Raw genomic sequence first — 13,916 nt, forward strand, 5'->3', positions numbered from 1 at the left:
TTTCTATACCATATATTAATGTCACTTACTTAAAAAATGTATATTTAAATTAAAGACAAGCAAAAATAGAAGATAAATCAGGGCAAGGAAGCATCAGTAAAATGCCTTCAATAATAATCGGGTTCAGGATTGTCGTCATCATGATTCTTGAACTTTTAATTCCTTGTTCTGACAACCTGAAAGGCCTCATAAATTTCTCCAGGGTCTGAAACGCATTGATTTATGGTGAAACAACTTTCAAGAAGGCTTTTAAATTCAGTACTAAATCTGAGAGGAAGTCAGCACCAGTGAGACCCCAAACGTTGTGGAGTCTTTGTTGAAGCAGAAGTTTTAATCTGATGTAGACGTTGTACAGCTTCTTGACTTAAACAAATGTATCGTGCTCTGCAGAAAACGATAGCCAAGGGGATGAAACAGTAGATGACTTGTTCAAGCTGATGGAAAGACAAGAAGAAAATATTGCACTGACATTCTCAGAGGATGAATCTTAATGATTTTAGTTCTGTCTTTTGCCTCCAACAGGTTTACATTTTGTGTTTTTGAGTGATATGTCTCGATGGCTCTTGGACAGACAATCATGAAAGTGGGTGCAGACATGAATGTATTCCTCATGCTGAAGTATAATCACTTGATCGCCGGAGTTTTCCTCTGTTGACATCATCAGGTAAAAATGAGCAAATACCTGCAAAACTAAGGACATTCCGATTGGCTTCATTATCTTTAGGGCTAATTAGCAAATATTAGCATGCTAACCATTTTACCTACTTAGAATCAGCATGTTAGCATTGTCATGTTTAGCCAGAGACTGCATATAAAAGTTGGATGTAGTCTCTGAGATGAAAAGTGAAGCCACTGCAGAAGTGCCTTTAAGTGTATTCTTTGTAACAGCCAGCAGGAGGCGACTTCTCTGGCTGCAAAAAGAAGTCAGATTATACAGAATTCTATGAGAAAATGACCCATTTGTTACCCCAGTAAACATTTCCTAGAAAGTTTATGGTCCCAATTGCTCGTTTTAAACCTCCTTTAATACAGAATGATGTTCATTTGGTAAACAAGGTCCCATTGAAAGGAAAACATATGATTATGGAGAGTATGCTGTAGGTCAAAGCTACCTTATGATTGACAAGTGATGCATATATTAGTTCTCAGTCAGATCCATGCTATGCTTGTCATATTAAAGAAAAGAAAAAAAAGATAGTGACAGCCAAATTCGGTAGGTGACGTTATGATGGCTTGATCCATTTTGTCTATTATTTTAGCATATTAGCATCTCATTATTAGCATTGGCTCAAAGCACCACTGTGGCTCAGAGACACTAACATGACTGTAGTCCAAAGCTTCCCCCAAAATAGGACTGAACAACTGATTTAAGATGATGTTCGTTAAGGTCCAAACCTCCACAGTTTTAGGAAACCACATTTGAGTTTGATGCAGAGAGAAGACCAGAACTTCAGATTTGTTGTGAAAATTACAAAACATTTAGGCATTAATCTATCTAAGACAAATAGTTAAATGGTCTGATTTTAAAGTCCCCCAACTTTCACAAGCACAAAAAGCTGCAAATTACATCTTTTCAGGCATTGTAAAGCCCAGCTTGACTCTCTGAATAACATAAAACAAATCATTAGTTAGCAGAGCAACGTGTAGGTCACTGATTCCATTTTGTTTTTTTTTTTATTAAATGAAGCACAACTGTGATTCTGCTGTTGCACTCGGGATTCGGGTTTTTGCTGGATTTGTGACCAAGCGCATGCTGTCTTCTTTCAGATGCAGTGTTTTCAGAGATTGCCTTATAAAACATCACTGGCAGACTTTATGCGGTCAAAAATAGCACACATCTTTATGCAGGAGCTCCCAGAACAAAAACACTCAGAGCTGTTTGTTTTTCTTCACCCAGCAGTCTCGTAGGTACTTAAGGTGTCCCGGTGTCCCACACACTCTGTTGTCTCAAACGCTGCCATTGTTGTGGTTGTCATGAGAATCCCTGCCATTACGAGACAGGTTGTGTTGGTATCATAGGTGGGTGGCGGAGAGGAACATGGCTGTGGAGAGGCGGATAGATGAAGAGTGAGGGGTCGGAGGGATGAGTGCCTTGTTTCCCTGACAGCAAATGGACTCAAATGAATCCAATTAGTGGGCCGTCTTTGTGCCAGAAACTCCTTGTTTGTCTCCATATTCATGTGGAGGCTCATTTAGTCTTATAACCCACTTTAGTGCAACCACTCATCCAGATACATTAACTCAGGCACTCATTCATTCACTCGCTCAGTTTCCTGCTCTCTGATCCATTTTTTTCAATCAGTCACTCCCTCACAAGTTTACTTGCACTCTCATTAATTTGTTCACTCGGTCACCCTTTTTACTCAGTCGCTTATTCACAGGCACATGTCTGGTACATTTGACCTGTCTGCTTTGTAAATGTAATAATAAGACAAATGATTAAGTTTCTCTCTTTGACTGCAACAATCATCTCTGTCCTTGTGCGTTCTGTGAAAAGAGGCAAAGAGACATTTTAATATCCTGCATTAGCATAACGAGCTGACGGTCAGGAAGAAACACAACATGTGTAGCTCGGTGGTCGTATTTGAGTTGTTCACTGCTTTAAGTGACTTTTGCCCGTTTGTATGCTACTGAAACAGGATATAAAGAGACATAAAAGTCAAACTAACACCATCCCTAGATAGTTGACTAACCTTGAATTAAAGCAGCTTTAATTGGCTTTAATATAATTAAAATGTACGAAATGACAATGTGAAAACAATACGTCATTTTATCAAGAATCTACAGCTCCTCGTGTCTTTATGGTTCTGTAGAACAAGTTTAAATTCTCCAGTTAGCTTTCTGTCCACAACTTTACAGTTTTGGTTCACTCTCATCTCTCTCATAGCATCATGTTGGCAGCTGTTTTCACAAAAAGCACTGAAAGAACAGCTTTAAGCTACTTAGCCCCAAACAGAGAGCAACTAGCTGGTTAACATGTGGAGCATTTAGCAGCAATCGGGGGTTGAGAACAAAAACAGAGCTAAAAGAAGTTTTGGAGCCACACTGATCAGACTCCAGATGAATGATAATGTTGCTCTGTAACTTCTAGGGGTGAAAATTAGCACGTGTTTGCTAACACTAATGCCATATAGACTGTAGCTCCTTTAGAAATATGCTTCTTTTTATTAATCTGATAGCAGCTTCATGTCTGAATGAGCACCCGATTTGGACCAAGTAGCATTTACATATAACTTTCAACTTTCAGTATGACACAAGTCTTAACTGCATACAGTTGTATTACCAAACAGGCACACAAGGTTATGACATACTGACGTAATGAGAGATACAACAATACAAGAACTGAGACTGTAGAAGTTTTGTAATGTTTTGGAGAATGCTACTAAACACCAATAACATGAGAGAAAAAAAATAATCCTGGAATACACTCATGCTCATTCACCCACTTTTATGAATCACTGCCGTGAGTATGTCTGATTCAGAAACCATACCTGTGATGACATAATCCATGTGTCTGAAAAATGAACCAATACTTAAATGTCTTAAACATGCAGGGATTCCTCTGGTTGCAAAAAGAAATCAGATTGTATAGAAGTCAATGAGAAAATAATCCTACTTTCATTTGATTTATTACCTCAGCAGACATTTTCTTAAACAGTTTATGTTCTCAGTCCCTAGCTTCAAGTCTCCTTCAATGTAGCATGATGTTAAATAATACGTTTTAGTCAATTTAAGGTAAACTGGTGGGGAAGCAGTGTGCTTTAGGATGTGGCTACCTTGTGATTGACAGTTTGGTGTCCTCAAGCTCTTAATCAGAGCTTCACCTCGCCTGTAATGTCTGGTTTTAAAAAAATGTGAAATCCTAAACTCTAGGGTTCAAGACTGCAGTTTTCAAACTAATCGGTGGCGTCTTAGTGGCTACACTTGTCTTTTAAATACAGTCTATGATCTGAATGAAGCAATGAGGAAAATTATTGTAAAAGTTGCTCATGTCTGAATGTGTCTGAATGACAGAATGCCATCACTTTAACAGATTGATAAAGTCACTTATGCATCTATTGTCTGAAAGGGGCCTAAAATAGCATCCACAACTTGTTGCTGTTTCACCCAAGTGTCTAAAAAATCCATCTTTGCAGGTTTAAGCAATTATGAAAGGGCATCTTGTTCGGAGTGACAAGTGAAGCGTTGTGCTACTCAGTGGTGGTGTGAAAGCTTTTGAGGACAGCAGCAGTGTTTCAGAAAGTGTTGAGAGAGAAAAAAAAAACTGTAATCTGTTCACTCACTCATTCTCACTCGTTTTCACTCTGTCACTCACCCACATATTGCCTCGCGTACCCTCTCAAATGTGCTCATTTCACTCATTCAGTCGCTCACACGCTCATTCATCAACACTTACTCTCTGTCACTGTCCTCCACACTCACTGAGCAGATGTACAAAGGGCAGGAGTATTCTGGCTCTTTCTGTACACACACTTTTCCAGCAGCCGCCGCCAACAGGTGTGACTTTCACAGCTTTGGATGTTGGCAGCTAGCGAAAATGCCGATGAGGGACGAGCAGCATGTTCCTCCACAACCTTAGTCATCATATCACAGGGAACAGAGCGGACAGATCATCAGGCTGTGCTCCATCACACCATCGTGTGAAAGTTTACCGTCGATAAAACCGTTATCCTTATAATGATAGAGCGATAGATTTTGTTTATATTGAATGCAAATGCAGCTATAAATAAGTGGATTATTTCTGGAGCACTTCAGGGTGAAAATGAGGGGGGTAAAGAGGCTGAGCGGGGTGAATTGTATGGAGAATATTTTCAGGGTAACCGGAGAGTGCGGTTCTCATGCCAGAGGTGAATGATACTTGTCCTTTTTCCACTAAGAGTGTCTTTTCTTTTTCTGTTTATTTTTACACCCAGAGAGTCAAGGTCTGCGCTCTGCTTCTTGAAAGGAAGGAGCTAATCTGTCGCCTAGCAACACCTCCCACTCCTGCATCGAAGCGGGAGCGAGTGAGGATGTGGAGTAAAGAGGAGAGTTGAGAAAAATAAAAAAAACATTTAGGAAATTTCGAAATTTTATGGGTGCGTAGAAGTAGAGGGGAATGACTGGGAGAGCTGGAAAACTGATCGACGCTATGATCATTGACTAGAATCTAGAAAGCGAAGTTGACTTCTCAGCTCTGCTCATGAACACACGCACATAAACATATGTGTACACACATCTACACAGTTGGCTTTATCTGTTCTTTTAAGTTTACCCTACATCTGTTGTAACAATCTGTTATTTAGTGGGTTTGAAGTGAATGACCAAGTCCAATCAGGAACAGAGAGAAATTAGTTCCAGCTGGACTCCTTCTGTATCATTTGAAAAAAGTAAATAAATAAAAAAAATCTTTACTGCTATTAATAAATCAGCTAAGTCATAAATATACATAAAAACATAAGTAAAGAATCCATGCATTGTTAAAAAAAATAAAAAAATAAAAAGTCACCTACAGGAACGAGACTGTACATTTACAAATCCAAATGTGAATGCTAAACTTCAATTAACATGAATGTGTAACATCAGACAGTGAAGCTAAAGTGTGCTTTTTTGAGATTATTTATTTATTTTGGCCTTTATAAAAAAAAAATAAAAGAATAAAATAAAAAAAGCAACGATGCAGATACAGACAGTAGCATCAAAGATCCTCCACTGTATCAGAAACAGGTCACATAATATGAATCCTAACCACTAAGCAAATATATAACTCCCATATAGACCGATGTTATGTAAAGCATCTGGTAACGTTTCCGTCTATCTCAGCAATGGTATTCAAGAATAACCTGATTAACTAACTCACAGGTAAAGACTGGTGGAAAGGGAACCATTCATCTGCATGCACTTTTATATAATAAGGACATCCTCGGTATTTTATAATGTTATAACAGTTCAGTTGTGAACATGACACATTACACCGCAAATTATTCAGCGGTGCCCTGTGAACCACCAACGTATCCGCTTTGCATCTGGTCTTTGTTGTTCCTTCTCCCTCTTCACTCATTTCTGTCATCTGTCCTAAAATCTTTCAGGAAGCGGTAGTTTACTGCATGTCATTTTTTTGTTGTTACGTTATTTTTACAGAAAAGCAAAGGCCTCTGCTAGAATCTAGCGTGGGGATACTGCACCAATCACTAACAGGTGAAGTGAATAACATTGTTAATCCTGTTAAGGTGCCTCTTGGCCTCCATGGTAATGTTACTTTGACATGAAGCACTTATATAAACACTGTTTCAGACCAAACAGAACCCCTGTGGTAATGGCACTCCACCTACCAGGACAGTGCACCCGCCATGGTGCAAAAACTGCTCAGGAACAGCTTGAGAAACATGACCAAGAGCTCAAGGCATTGACCCAAGATCCAAACCCCTCAAAACTTGATTCAATCTAGTGCACCGGAAAAAACCTAATCCATCAAAGCCCCACACTGCAACCCACAGGACCCAGCGGATCTGCTGCTTATTCCAGTTTCAGACACTGCAGGTCACTGCCAGAGGTCCCACATCCTCATATCAACACTTCAGAGCTGTTTTAGGCAGAAAAGGTAGACCTACACAATACTAGGCAAGTGGTTTTAATGTTGTGTCTGTGGTACATGTTTTAGATTTTTTCGTGAAGGAAATCCTCTCTCTCCAAATTCAGCATCAGCGTAAAACTTGTGATCCATTGAAATGAAAAAATGGTTACGTCACCCTCACGTAGCTCTTACCTGTTCAATCAAATCATATCAGAAGTCTATTTTTTTCTGCTTTCCTCCTCTGTTGATCATTTCCTTAATTTGATCTTTTGCCCCTGAGCTCAGGATGAGAATCACTGCTCAAGGTATATCCTACCTGTCATGGCCCTGAGCAGGAGATGTCGTTTAAAAAAATCTAAGATTTATTATTTGGGTCTTCAGCAGCAACATAAAGACCCATAAGCTTTTGAAACATGGCTAGACAAACTAAGTACAATTTAATTAATCTTAAGAGGAGGAACTTTGTTGATCATAATGTATTTTTGCAGTATTTGAACATACATGTTCTCTGCTATCATCTTTGAGCTGCTGGCTTTAAAGCCGGTCAGATCCATCGACAGACAACCTGTGAATATGAACCATACAAACACCCCCACGCACAGCTCCACCCACACTGCTGCTCCTCACCTCCCGCCTTTATCCATCACCGCCTGCCTCCTTCTCTCGGCTTGGCTTTGTGAGCCAGTAGCCTTGTACCTTTTCTCTTCGCTTTTCAATATCGAGTTTATTTTTAGCAGCCAGGGCACAGAACAGGGGACAGAAGTTTTTCACTAGTGCTGTTTAGTTGTGCTCGAGTTCTCTGTCTCCCCAAGGTCCCTGGATTATACTTAGACTCAGAGGAGAACATGGGGACAATAACTCGATAAATGGCCTCCATATTTCTATGAGGATGGGGTCGGCCACGAGAGGCTTCATTACACTGTGTGAGATTGAATGTAAGCTCAAGGATGGGATGCGAATATTTAATATGTGCAACATGCAGTTTTAAAGGTAAAACATCTGAATTCAAGAAAAGCCTGTAGACACTTTTGTTTACCAAGAGTCTCACTAGCGTCGAGCAGACATTCACTTGCCGTGTAAAACTTATTATTGATATGCTTGTCTATAAAATTTTGATTCATATTATTCAGTAATTTGTACCCGAAGGTGTTTCTTTTTTTGTTGCGGACGCACACAGACTTTTTCTCCCAGGGTACTGTACTGTAACATACCAGCACAGACACTGACTCTTTCTCCCCACAGTTGGTTGGTGCTGATGCGGGGTTGCCATGGTGACGTGATGTAGATGTGTTACATCATGAGAGACCTCCTAGCAGCAGATCTTTCATTGAGACTCCCTCTCTCTCTCTCTCTCGCCTTTCTCTCCCCTGTTTCCCCCCTCTGCGTCCCGCACCCCTCGAATAACTCTCAGCCTCTTTGTCAGACAGAAGGTCAAGTATAGATAAAACTGGGCAGAAGACAAAGATGCGTTTTACATTCAGCTCAAGCTCGTATATCTTACCCGGACATGTATTCGGGAGGAGCAGGTAGATCGAGGTGTTGCGTAACAAAAGTAGAGAGTGGACTGATGTAAGTGAGGGAGGAAGGAACTGATTGAATGGATTTGTACTCAGTTTTTTCTTCGACTTGATCCATTTGTCCGCTTTTCCTTCACTGTCCTTGTGCAACGTTGCTCAAAATACATCTCTATTGACACGACGTTTTGAAACCAATCACATGATTCCCCTCACATAACTGTCATTACTTCATTTTTTTCCCTCCCGCCCTATGTGGTCTACTTTCCCGGATCCATTCATTCTGGGCTGATTCATGAATGGATGGGGTCAATTACTATCAGATGTGCTTGTTGTTCATTTTGCCCCATTGAGGCCTGATGTCTATCTATAGCGCTCCAAAAATACATTGACAGACACACAAGACCCTGTGTGGTGTTGACAAGCTGGAAAACAGGTAACAGATGAACCCTTTTCTAGAAAAACATCCTTTTGCCATTGTCGTGTTAACTCTAAATTAGAAATGCCTGTTAAAAAGCAGGTTTAGAAATAAGTCATCTCCTAGCTTCCTGATTGTTGTGAGGATGAGAGGTTTATTGTTGTCTTACTGGCCATAAGGACTTTATCTGTTTGAGGAGTAGCTTACTGTTTTGTGGGAGGATGCAAAGGTTCCTGTGGACATTGGGGGAATGTAAACAAATACATTTACTTTATTACAGTACTTGAACCTTAAGAAATATGAACATTCTACGCTACTTTATACTTCTACTCCACTAGATTCTAGCTGGAAATACTTAACTTTTTAATTACTGACAGCTATTTAGAGAATATTACTTTACATGCAGCAAACCTATAATGTTTCCCATGTTCAGTATATTAATGTAGCGTGATAGCATGCCAACATTTTGTGACTATCACTTATCATAAAGCACAACTGAGATTGATGGGACTGTTATTGCTATTTAGCCATGAATCAAAGTATTGGACACTTTGAAGGTTAGACCTGATGATGCCGCTGTATGAAAAGCCACCAGAGTTGTTAGAATTCATCTTAGGGGGGATCATCGACATCTTTGCAATTTCTCATGTCAATTCATTCAGTAGATGTTGAGATATTTCAGTCTGTAAATCAGTGGCCTAAGCAACCCAGATGGCCATCTCCTGCAGAGCCATGAAGCTGTGCTCCCAGGCTGATTGTTTTTCTAGGGGGACCTTGTTGAGGGCTTGTCATGTTTAAGATGTCTAAACATTTCAGGTGGTTTAATTTCTGTAACTCCAAAGGAATTCTGGTAGATTAATCGCAGCAACTGGGCTTGCTTGAGTTCCTTGAAGACGTTTCACCTCTCATCCAAGAGGCTTCATCAGTTCTGACTGACCAGTTGGGAGATCCAGTCAGAACTGATGAAGCCTCTTGGATGAGAGGTGAAACGTCTTCAAGGAACTCAAGCAAGTCCAGTTGCTACAATTAATCTACCAGAATAACCAGGACCTGGATGACTGAGAATCTTTACAGACATCCTCCAAAGGGATAAAACTGTCTCACATTTCAGGGGTAAAAAAAGCAAAGATTAAAGAAATGTTAATACACACACACACACACACACACATATATATATATTTAAATTGTGCAGCAGAAGTCTTTCCCATTAATCACCTAATGACCCCTCAGATTTAATATTGTGCCCCATTAGAGGACCGGGCCCCTATTTTGGGAACTAGTAGTTAAGGGAATAACGGACAACCTTGTCAAGCTCCTCTTATGTTTGCAGTTGGTAATGCTGTTGGGGCTGCTGTCACATAGACTGGATCACTGTGCATTATCCTGCAAATACCAACAACACAGGACATGAAATGATCAACACCGTGTTGGTTTCTTGGCTACTCATGGTCCCATTAGCGAAATGACTACCGCTAACATACTGGCTACTGTCCAAAACAAGAAATTAGGATAAGCATCCCATTTTAACATAGAAACCATGATCTCAGGGCTATGATACAGACAGAGTAAAAAATAGAGTTTTTTGATATCTTTTAAGTCCTGCAGCTCTCGCCATCCACTGAAAACCTGTCTTACTTTAAGTCAAAGCCCGCCCTAGTTATGCATAGCTTTAAGTCCTAGTACAGTTTAATCTCCCTCTGTACAGTAATCATTAACAGGGAACTAAAAATATCCTGTGTATCAGGCTGTAAACGTCTTTATTTCTGCTATAAAGATGGACTTTTTAACAGGAGACTCGACAAGGATTGACTCACTTTTAGAGCCAGCCTCAAGTGGTCATTTATGGAACTGCAGTTTTTGACACCTCTGTGTTGGCTTCATTGTTGAACCCCAGAGGTTTCTGCTTAGTTTTATGTCTCCCTCAATGCAGCATGGTGTTCACTTTGTAAATGATGGTACTATTTAGAATAAAATAGATGATATAGCAGGGTATACTTCAGGGTTGTCTTACGATTCCCAAGTCCCTGCTGTACAGATGTACATAGTTTCATCAGATTCTCAGTCAGATCCATCCCTCATTTCACTCTTCTGCCCTCTTTCTCCAACAACAGGCCTCTTTTTCTTTTACCAGGGAGAGTTTCCACAATTACTCTGGTTGTTCTTTGTGGCCTAAATTGCAACTTTCTTAAGTTCTTAAACTGCTGTCAGACATGGGGGAGATGGTGGCCAAACCTGATTCTGATTATGTAATCAATGTTTACTTCAAAACGACAAGTTAAAGCAAAAATGAAACTTGTCTATCGCCCCTTTAAAACTCCATCTCGACCAGCTGCGAGAGTTTGAATGTCAAAATGCTTTTACTTTTGATATTCCTGTTTTTGAGTGCAGGATTTTTGTTGTTATCACTGCCTGGTGAGACCCAGTGATAGACGATGTAAAGTTAAGGTCCTGCAATCAAAAAATATATTAGCAGCTAAATAAAAAGTGCTAAAAATAGATGTAAATCTATGCAGTATAACCCATTTCTGATGGTCATTATTATTTAATTGGACTGGGATTGATTATTGATAAGCATCACTTTAATGTTGCCAAAGCTGAGGCTAATGTTAATGACTTTATGCACTGCTGTGTAGTTTAATCTTGATTCAATAGCTGATTTAGTGTTGTTTAAAAACCATCTAAAACTGTACTCAAGTAAAGTACTGGTACCTTAAAACTGCCTTTAAATACTTGAGTGAATGTACTTAGTTACTTTCCACCACTGGTGACTCCACAGTGAGCTGTTTTTTTTAATTTTTAATTTTTTATTTGAATCCTCAGCAGCTGTCCAAATATCTGTTTCACAATCAGTTTGTGTTTTGTGATTCACAGAATTCCTCTCCAGCCTTGTGCTCCCTGGCATTCGCATACCTTTCAGTTTTTCTTCTCTGTTATTTTTCTCAGGGCTGAATGTCTTTTCAGCATTGGTCCCTTTTGCCGCTCTACACCCACACACCCATAGCAACACGTTGTCGTCTCTTGGTAACCACATTTACGCAACGAGTAAAGAAACTGAAAGTAAAGTAGGCATGGGTCTAGCTTCGAGCCTTGTATAAATCTGTCTCAAACAGTCCTCATGACATCCAACTTCTCAGCTTAAGTTCTGTTTGTTTGAATGACACCGTTAGATAAAGATGTTCAGGTGCATCTGGGGGTGTCTGTGTTTTTGTTTGCATCTCTACATACGCTTCAGTCAGTGCATGTGACGTGTGCAGTCATCCTGTCAGACTGCTGCACAGTCATGTTTTTAATTACACTGTTGTTAATCACTGGCATGTGACCCAATATCCTGCTCTCTGTGATACCCTGCACTAAATTCCCAGGGTGTTCGTAGGAGATTGCTTTGACCTGAGGTAATGAACACACCCAGCAATTGAACCTGTAATTGCAGCAGACTGATAAGCTAATTATTTCCAGAGCTAACAAGGAATGACACCTGTTATAGGCTGTTACAGCGTAGGGACCATTTCACATGTAGCTACGCTCCTGTGTGATATGTGGAGGTCACATCTGCTCTGATATGCGTTCGATCATTAGGAAGAGATGCCAGTATATGTTTGAAAATGTATGAAGAGTGTTGAGTCCCAGTAGATTTAAATGTAATTGCCTCCTGTTTTTTTTATTGGTGCTCTTGGCATCAGTCAGTCTGTCCTCCACTTTTGTTGAGACTGAAATATCTCAGAAACTACTAGATGAATTGCTATGAAACTGGGTACAGACTATAGACCGGATGTAAAAGATGGATGTAGAGTTCAGGTCTGGAAAGTGAAGCTAACATTGAAGTGCCTTCATCCGCATTTTTTCCTAATCGACAGGAGGCGACTCCTTGGGTTGCAAAAAGAAGCCACGTTGTTTAAAATTCTGAGAAAATGGCCCTGCCTCTTAATTCATTTTTTACCTCAGTAAACATTTTCTTAATGACTTTATGGTTTCAGTTGCTAGTTTAATCGAAAGACTGAATGTAAAGATGGACAAACCCTCTGTTATGTTGCCTCTAGGTTTTCCTGAAGATTCGTTTTGAAGCTCATTGTTGTCAACCGTTGCCATCTTGTGCCTGACTTCAGCTCACCCTCAGCTAAATCGAAAAATGAGCAATGAGTGGAGTGAGAGTTGAGCTGAGGTAGATCATGCAAACACCTCTGGACTATGGACTGACCTATCAATCAAACCAGCTATGCCCTAGTTATGCATATCTTTAAGTCCGAGTACAGTTTAATCAGGTGAGTTTCTCTGTACAGTAGTCATTAACAGGGAACTAAAAATACTCTGTGTATCAGGCTGTAAACATCTTTTTTCTGCTATAAAAATGAACTTTTTAATATGAGAGTCTATAGGGACTGACTTACTTTTAGAGCCAGCCTCAAGTGGTCATTTGCGGAACTGCATTTTTTGACACCTCTGTGTTGGCTTCATTGCTGAACCCCAGAAGATCCCGCTTGATTTTAAGTCTCCTTCAATACAGCATGATGCTCACTTTGTAAATGATGGCCTCATTTAGAATAAAATAGATGATATAGCAGGGTATGCTCTAGGCCTGTCTTGTGATTCACAAGTCCCTGCTGTACAAATGTACGTAGTTTCATCAGATTCTCGGTCAGATCCATCCACTGTTCTTAATGTCTGGTTTCAAAGGACCAAGATGATGTGGACCAAATTCCAAACTTGAGGTTTCAAAATGGGTGACGTCCTTGTGGTTACATCCAACTCTTCTATACAGGCAATGATGCAAACGTTGATGATCCCCACTGGAGGATAAATTGTCACTTACATAATCCTCTTACTTAGAAAAAACAATAAAAATAATCGATCACAAGGTCAAACAGAATTTCTCCCAAAACCTATAAAACTAGTAACAATCCCATCAGCCTTAGCCTAAGATTGACCTAAGATTAGTTAGCATGTTTAACATTCTACCTGCTAAATTTCAGTATTTTAGCACTGCCATATTAACATGCTAGTGTTAGCATCAGGTTGACAGCTGCAGACTGTCATTTAAATGTCAGTTTTAATGTCCAATCCTTGTTGAAGCTGTTTCAGCGATGTGTTGGAGGATGCTGCTTTAAACGTCAAGATGTTTCTATTTTTTAATCCATCTCATTTATGCTAATAGTAAGCGACCTAGTACAAACATCTGTCTGTATTTATAAGGTAGTACAGCTCAACAGCACCACAAGCTCAGGCCTCCAAAATAATCATTAAATAGACTAAAGATTAATTTCACCATTTTATTTCTTTTTGGTGTTTATTTTGCATCTGAACACATTGTTGTTGTTTTTTCTTTCTCATCATATCATCTATTCTTTTAAATCAACCAATCCACTCTGCTGTCCTTCCAAGTACTACTGACTGGGAAATACAGCTCAAGAGCTGATGATAAAAAAGTGCTGCAGCAAAT

The sequence above is a fragment of the Stegastes partitus genome, unplaced genomic scaffold, assembly GCF_000690725.1.
Source record: "Stegastes partitus isolate 25-593 unplaced genomic scaffold, Stegastes_partitus-1.0.2 Scaffold39, whole genome shotgun sequence".
NCBI lineage: Eukaryota > Metazoa > Chordata > Actinopteri > Pomacentridae > Stegastes > Stegastes partitus.